Raw genomic sequence first — 7,363 nt, 5'->3', positions numbered from 1 at the left:
CATCAATAATAGCGTTAGACCTTTTATTTATACTCTATATTACATAATTATACAAGTTTTTCTTGTGTAATTTTATTGATCTTGATCTTTATTTTGTTTCTTTAACACTAGAAGTCCCAGGAATTTTGATATCTCCCTAAAGTCCCAGAGAAGGGTCGAAAGACCTTTAGTCCAAACTGACGACTCTGCTGGCAAAAATTAGCATCTCTTCATTTGTAAATGCAGCCATTACCTGAGGAATGCACCCATTGCATCCAGCCCCTCCTTGTTACCTTGAAACGTCTGGTAAATTCTGTGGCAGTGGGGGATGGTGGGCTGAGGGGGATAAATAGTAGCTAGCTTCACCTCCAACAAATAGAAGGAAGCAAAATGCAGAGGCGGCTTACAACTCAGCAGGCATTGGACCTGATCCTCAGCGATACAAACCCTTGTGACTCAGATGGAGAAGAGATACAAATTCAGCTGGATTCGGACTCTGACTCTGAGCAGTCTTCAGGTAAGATTTGAAACTATTATTGAACTTTTTGGTATGACAAATTTCTTTCTTTCTGCTTTGTCCTGTACTGTGAGTTGCAACACTGGAATTTCTCCATTTTGGTACAAATAAAGGATTTTTTTAATCTTATTTCCAAAACATCCTATTTTCGTCCTCTGAAATTGTGAAATTGTTTACCTTGCAGATGATGAGACTGCTCCACTGCCAGAAAAGAGGGCTCGGTTGGGAAGTGAGAGGACAGAGATGGCTAAAGATGGCACAGTGTGGCATGAAGAACAGCTGGGGACATGTCTCAATTTCACCCCAATAGAACCATACGGCACAGATGGAGAGCCAACTGCTAAGGCCAGAAGAAGTATCCGGACTCGTCTTCAAAGCTTCTTCTGTTTTATAACACTTGAAATGCTTCGTAGCATTCAAGAATGGACCATTCAGCATGCACGGCAAAAGGAGCAGGCAGATTGGTTCATGAACCTCCCAGAACTAATGGCATTTATTGCAATTATTATCTTGCGGGGGGTGAAGAAAGTTCCATCACTACGTGACAATTGGTCAGCAGAGCTGGGAAACCCACGAATCATTGCTACTATGGCCCGAAACCGCTTCCAAAACATCATGCAACACCTACGCTTTGATAACATGTTCACACGCAGTGAGCGAGTGGAGACAAATAAGTTTGCTGCAATTTCTAATCTGTGGGAATCTTTTGTCAATAACTGCATCAGATCTTATAACCCTGGTCGACACATCACTATTGATCAACAGCTTTTCCCAACAAAGACTCGCTGCAGTTTTCTGCAGTACATTGCAACAAAACCGGACAAATTTGGCATTAAGTTTTGGCTGGCTTGTGACTTGAAATCAAAGTACATTTGCAATATCCTGCCATATCTTGGCAAGGACCCCAGTCGTCCCAGTGGAGAGAGACTCTCTGAGAGTGTAGTGATGAGGCTGATGGAGCCGTTCATGGATAAGGGCAGAACTGTAACAACAGACAATTTTTTTACATCGCTGTCCCTTGCGCAACGACTGCTTAGCCGGAAAACCACCATCCTTGGCACAGTCAACAAGATTCACCGGGAAATTCCTCAGTCAACTAGACAGAAGGACCACACTAAATTCACCACTCGAGTGTTTTCCACCACTGGTGCAACACTCACAGTATATGCGCCGAAACGGAAAAAGACTGTCTATCTTCTCAGCAGCATGCACAATGTGGTTGAGACTGAGAATACCACCAAAAGGAAGCCAAACACTGTCACACAATACAACACCACAAAGTGTGGTGTGGATGTGATGGACCAGATGGTGCGGGAGTACAGCGTGCGTGCAGGAACACGGAGATGGCCAGTCGCCGTGTTCTACAACATGATCGACATGGCGGCACTGAACGCTCATGTTCTTCATAAGGAATGCACCGGAGTGCAGGAGAGAAGAGTGGACTTCCTGGTTGAGCTCGCGAAAGAGTTGGCCAACTCTCATGTGAGTCAGAAGAAGGCACATAAGGAGCAACTGCTTCAGCAGCAACCTCCCACACCTAGCCCTGGGAAAAGGGCAAAATGTCAGGTCAACCATCGATGCAAGAACAATTGCGCAACTGTAAGATGTGTTGACTGCTACAAATACACATGTGGCAAATGCAGGATGGAGATACCATGGAAGTGCCAAGCATGTTTGGACTTAGCACAGACGGACTGCTGAAAGAGCAGAAAAGCCATTCACACAAGGGCATGCCACTGTAGCCTTGTGTAAATATTTGTGAAATTGTTTCATTACTTGCATTATTTTAACTGTTTTGTTGTTTTTTTTATGACAAAAATAAAAAGCATTGGAAAAAATTCACAGTTGTTCTTTTATATCTTTGTCATGTTGACATTTATGCCCTCTTGACTTAGACACTAATGCTTCTGGACATTTTACTCACAGACCCTGCCTGTACCACCACAATCAAAAAATGTTCATTTTAAATATTCAAAATTGTTCATTGCTTGGGCTTTTTGGACATAAGGTACATGAACATTGGGTTAGAAAGTTTGAAAAATTGGTCAAAAATTCTGAAAAATTTGTATTTTTTCATTTGTATGAAAAGAGGAGAGCTGGACCTTTTAAAGTGATTTTTAAAAAAAATATGAATTCATCATTTTGTCATATCATTCTAAATTGTTTGCTTTTTTATTGAAGGCCCACAATGATTATCTTTTTTTTTCTTCTAAAAGCACACAAATGTGTCGAGGAGGTATATATCATATATCATATCAAATATATTTTTAATTATTTGAAATATACCAGAATGCAGGAAAACCTTTCTGAATCTGTTTGAGGTCTACTCCAATCTCATACTCAGGGGACCAAGCAGTGTCTCAAGCCAAGCTTTGGGCAAAAGTTGACAGTCCGGTTTCAAGAGTCTACAGTGTCTCCCCTAAGTATGCGCCCTCCTGGGGTGTGCCAGTAATTGACTCGTCTACAAACAAAAGAAGCTGTTCGCAGCTTAAGACAGGATTTTAGCTAAAATCCTACTGGTCAATCGACCCATCTCTGGGTTGTAAAGGTAGAAAGGTCCATTGACCCCTCTCTGGGACTTCTAGTGTTAAACAATGAATGAACACATTAAAAAAACAAAAAGCCATTATCAATAGATCCTACATCACCTTTACCAGGATTTCGCTGTTTCTTTTTTCCTGATCTGGTCTGAAAAGACTTGTGATTGGTCAAAGTTTCCTGCTCACTGGCTGCAAACCTGTGAAACAGAGCCAAGAGGAGGTGCAGAAGTCCAGGTTACTCACATGGTACTTGAATTACTGTATGCTAAGAGGGCATTTTTTATTTTTAAATTCTTTTTTAGTCAAATAACACCACTGCATAGCTTTAAACTGTAGGAGTCTAGAGCAACTACACCTGAAATTATTTAATACCATCATAAGACGATCATCATTAGAACACCTCATTATCTCACAGTTACAGAGCTTGTTTTAATTAAAGCAGGTGTTTCATGATCAAGAAAAAAAGGTTCTTCTAATGTCTTCAACACCAACACAGATCTTGTTAAATGTAGAAGCTGCTTTAAAGATGTCAGATGGAAACAGGGATGGTCTGATTTAGCAGATACATCTGCCATGAGGCTTTATTTGAGCAGATGTTCAAACTGACTTAGTGATCCTGAGAGCTGAAATCAGATGTCACTACATGAAACTCATCTTGCCAAACAATATCTATTTTTTTTAATCTGCCAGATTTCTAAAGACAATTAAATCTGTCACCACAAGAAAAAGCAAACAACTGATTATCTTGAGCTTTAAATCACTTCAAACTATTGTTATGCATGATTTCTGTTAAAATATCACATCCCCCCAAGCTCAAGCCGAGACGTCATCCCAGTTATTTCTTCACACTTCAGATGACATTAACCAATAGCTGAGAGGTACTGATGTGATGCATGACCTCATCCTCATGTGTAAAAATGACAGTCTGTCTTTTTATGTGCCGCGTAATGCCGAAGCAGAATCAGAGTGAGTGTTCTAAAGTCATGTCAGCTGAGATGTTATAGGCTTTCATGTCATGTGACAGATCTTCCTTCTGCGTGAGCAGTGAGGCTGAATCATCAACCAGCATGCGTTACATCGTTACTGATGAAAGAAAAGAAATATGTCCCACTCTCAGGTGAAACATATGAGCTATGTCTGGTGCTACTCCTGAATTCTTCTTTAAGTAACGACCATGAAATTGCATTTACATCTAATGATACACAACTTCAGTTTGTGGGAAAACTCGTGTTTTACAGTCTAATCATGTTTCCTCGATCCCCTCTGGGTAATGCTGAAATTCAGCGCAAATGAAATTGATTTCCTAAAAGTGTAAAAATAAACAGGGATAATCCAGATCTTCTAAGCTAAAAGAGTGTTACAGTTTGGCCTTTTAATGATATGTTACATAATTATGTTATATAATTATGAAATTCAGATTCAGCTCTGTACTCTGAGAAGAACACAGAAGATGTTGTCTTTAAAATTTGAATGATAACACAAAGAATTTACTCCAACAGAAAAAGACTGCCACATTACCTCTGTGCATAGCAGAGAGAGACATGCTGGAGAGACTCCCACTCTGCTTTCAATGAAGCTTCAATACAAGTAGACACTAAGTGGGCTTAACACATTTTCTCTCAGGTGTGACCGCTAGATAAGCAGCCACTGTGCAGCGCTGAGGTCATTATTCCAACCTGACAGGGAAAATGGCTCGTCTGTTCAGTGGAAAGATGTTTTTATTGTAAGAAAGAAAGGATCACTCTCTCCCCCTCCCCAACTACATGCCACACTTCAAGCAGCAGCTGTAGATCCATGTTAGGCCCTAACTCTCCTGTCTTACTGTCTTAGACGTTTCACAGCAAATGGCAAATCCAGCACCACAAAATGAGAGTTTTAATGACGTGAAAGAAAGTGACTTATTAACATGAGGATGACTCTTCAAAATGTACAAATTTTGCATTAAAATGGACAACTATTAATGCTTCATTAAAAAAATAAAGGAGATTTACTGTAGCAGAACAGTGGTAACTTCAGTTAAGTGGAAATACTAAATCAGTGAACCTAAGTTACACAGTGATTAAAACTGATGGAGCTTCGCTTGGTTTACCACTAACCACTGCTGTAACAGCTCTCCATGGAAGCAAATAGAGTTTTACTCCTTATTAATTATTTTTTTTATTTGTATGAGCAAAGGTGTTTGAATATTTCTTCTTAACTGCTAAAGAAATCGCCATCAAAATGAAACTGTTTTTTATATTTTACTGTGATTGATGTGATAGAGAAGCAATGTTTGGGAGCTGTTAAGTTAAAGATTGTAACCAAACTGAATACTCTATATAACCAGTTTTTTGAGAAAAAACCATGATGATTGCAAAACAATACCAAAATATTACAGTTGATGATGCCAGTGCGTGGTGTATCCACCCTGAGCGTCTGTAGAAAGATGGCAGTGCAACATCATGGACTCTCTACAGATATAAAGCTTCATTAAAGTAAAAAAAACCCCAAACAATGTGTGTTTTCAGGGTATTCTGCATTGATATAAATATAGTTGAGAGCTTTTGAAAAGAGCTTAAACCATGCATTTCTCAAATGTAAACCTATATTGAATTCCATGAATGCTTGTAAATAAAACACTTAAAATGCCCATCCTTCCCAGCTCTGCCAGCAGCTGTGTTCAAACTGAGCCTCAAAAGTGCGCAGCATGAGTTTCAGAGCAGTGAAACAGACATGAACACATTTCCTGATCATTTCACAGTGATTACAATTTAAAGCACATTCGATCACATCTGCACACCTTCAAATAGTTCCTTTTTTTTGTGAATGGTTTTATCAAACCATTTGCTGACCTCAGTCACATATTCAAACAAGACAAACGGCTGGATGACGAAAGGATGAAAAAGTTGGAGGAAAGCGTTGGTGCTCTTACAGAATGCTAATTGATTATACCTATTTTAAATAGACTTTAAAATTTTTCACAAAAGCTTGCAGTATTTGTCTTTTTAAACCTTTTTCAGTATTTATAACCCCCCCCCCCCAAAAAAAAAGAAAACCTTTCTCTCCCCTCTGCCCCTTAGACAAACACTCTTGACTCTGAAACCCTCAAACCTGCCTAATGACTGTTTTGCTCAATGCCACTTTGCACACATCTGCTGCCATCACTGACTACATTTGCCCTACTATATATAACATATACATTCAACCCCTTGTACATAGTACCACAACCTACACATACAACTCTGCTGCTGCTTTCAAATCATTGTGAACTCCTCATTGTTATTGTTATTGTTGCAGTTAGCCTCAATTCGTGTCTTAAATCTTCACACTTTATATAATATCACTGTGCAACGTGTAATTTACTAATTGGGAGAACATTGCTTTGGAAGTTTGCTTTCTTGCTGTTTAGATACTTTCAGATGGATTCCTTTTTATTGGTTTTATCAGTTTGCAATCAGTGTGCAATAATCTCAGTTTCTCTTCTTTTCAGATATTTGTTGTGCCTGTGCAATTTTTATTTTTAATGCTTACTTTAGTGTTGAAATGTCCTGTCCTGTCTTCGCCGCGGGACAGTGGGAATCGTGATCTCGATTCCTTTGTATGTCTTGTACATGTGAAGAAATTAACAATAAAGCTGACTTTGACTTTGACTTGACAAAATTTTGTTTCGTAATGCCAATTTTTTACATAAGGTGTGTTTTGCATTTTCCCACCTCAAACTAATCGATGCATTTAAAGACTCTTCCTTACATCTATCTTAGCAATGTCCATAGTGCTACAATCATTTATAGCTGTTGTGATATGCTCACTAATCAATCCAATAACTGCCTAATTTTTTCTTTCTTACGTTTTTTTTTTTAAATAAAGAAATGTCAATATTCATTTTCAAGAAAAAATCAAGCTTATGTTCCCTTGGCACATTTTGCATCACATGGTTCAATAATAATTCAACTTATCAACAGAAGAAATCCCAAATTAGTCTGCTTATGAATTATTACCATGAAGTTAATGTAAACCATTTATGCACTATTTATGTACCCTTAAAAAGGCATAATATTGTCATAAATATTGTTGCAGTAAATTCTTAATATTCCAGATAAATACCTATTAAACATGTGTACAGGAGTGTACAGACATGTGCTTTGCAAGCTTGAAAATGGCCAATCTTTTTTCTCCCAAACACGTTCGATGGTAAAGGCAACACTGAATAAACAGCAACAAAATCACAAAACCATCAACAAACACAAAAACACATCAGAACAGAACATATCAATAACAAAACCAAGTTAGTTATATTTATATATAAAAAATTATTTTGAAAATGTTGTTTTTTGGTGTTTTTAAAAAC

This window comes from Melanotaenia boesemani, chromosome 17 (genome assembly GCF_017639745.1).
Source record: "Melanotaenia boesemani isolate fMelBoe1 chromosome 17, fMelBoe1.pri, whole genome shotgun sequence".
Taxonomy (NCBI): Eukaryota; Metazoa; Chordata; class Actinopteri; order Atheriniformes; family Melanotaeniidae; genus Melanotaenia; species Melanotaenia boesemani.
This window is presented reverse-complemented; position numbering follows the sequence as displayed.